The following is a 1,277-nucleotide window of genomic DNA, read 5'->3' as shown; positions in this document are numbered from 1 at the left end:
CATCATCATCGATCACCGTCACCACCATCGATCGTCAGAGCTCACCGTCGTCAGCCTTCTGTATAGAGCGTCTCGTGAGAACAGGTAAACTCCGGAAGATGTTTCAGCGACGACTCTCGCCCGAGTTGCGTGAACACAGCTGCCGGGTGACTGACGAGCGATCTCCTCCGTGTTCTCCGCTCCGATGTTCCAAGACCGCTTACCATCGTGCCGCAAGAGGGCGCCACTGCTGCAACGCCTCGGAGAGCGGTCGCACCGCCCTTGCGCGTCAGGCAATGTCCGCGCCGCTAGCTGCGTCGGCGTTTAGTTGCCGCCGCGTATTCACTACTTATATTGTCCAATTCCCAAAAGATTAAGAAAAATAATAAATTATATAGAACGCTGCGTGAGAAAGTGTTGAAACTACCAGGGTTACGGCGTGAACTCGATGCAACGAAATCCCTCGGAGGCGTGCCGCAGACAAATGCTGTGAAATGCGACAATACGCCGTTGCCGCGCCAACTAGTATTGTCAGTCATTTTTACTGACGCTGTGATTTTTCAGGTTTCGGACATCAGCATTTGACAGTTAGATACTTTATCATTAGAACACAGAGATTCTCACGAAAGTCCCCACGTGTTCGTAGACGGAACCGTAGTTAAATTTCATCATTCGTGATGGCGCGGGCATAGCCATCCGTGGACCAGGTATGCATCGCCACTTTTCGCTGACGTGAACCATGATCATTTTTAATGGGTGGCTACTCGGAGATTTTCGATGAAAAATTGTCATTTATAGGAGATTTCTGTTCAATTCATTCATTCGGTGCCCGGATAATGGCGCCATGTGCATCGTAACTCAACCGGTGGATCGTCGCGGCCAGAATTGCCCTTGCCGGAGCCGTTGATGGCATGGCAATGCGGCTTAAGTTCCGCCTTAAGTTCGGTGGTCAGGGGGAACAGCCATCTTCTACGGAATATCACTGAAGATCTGCAGAGCAGACGACGCCTCCACGTTAAACGGCCGTGAGAGTGAAGAGGGTACCGCTTAGTTCCTTCTCTCCCCTCGTGGAGAAGAGGGCTGGAAGAGCGGTACTGTGGCGAAGTCAGTCCCCAGGGTACTAGCCGGAACGTACTCTGGTACTATCTAAATATGCCGCGACCGATACCTCGCCACTCCCACTAACGAGTCTAGGGAGTCGCCTACGGCGTACTCCCTAACTCTAACCATATTAGATAGATAGTATCAGGTACGTTCCGGTATACCGGACGTACCAGGTGTATGTTCGGCCAGGTACC

The sequence above is a fragment of the Priapulus caudatus genome, unplaced genomic scaffold (assembly GCF_000485595.1).
Source record: "Priapulus caudatus unplaced genomic scaffold, Priapulus_caudatus-5.0.1 Scaffold1154, whole genome shotgun sequence".
Lineage (NCBI taxonomy): Eukaryota > Metazoa > Priapulida > Priapulimorpha > Priapulimorphida > Priapulidae > Priapulus > Priapulus caudatus.
The sequence above is the reverse complement of the archived record's forward strand: the minus strand, read 5'-3'. Positions refer to the sequence as shown.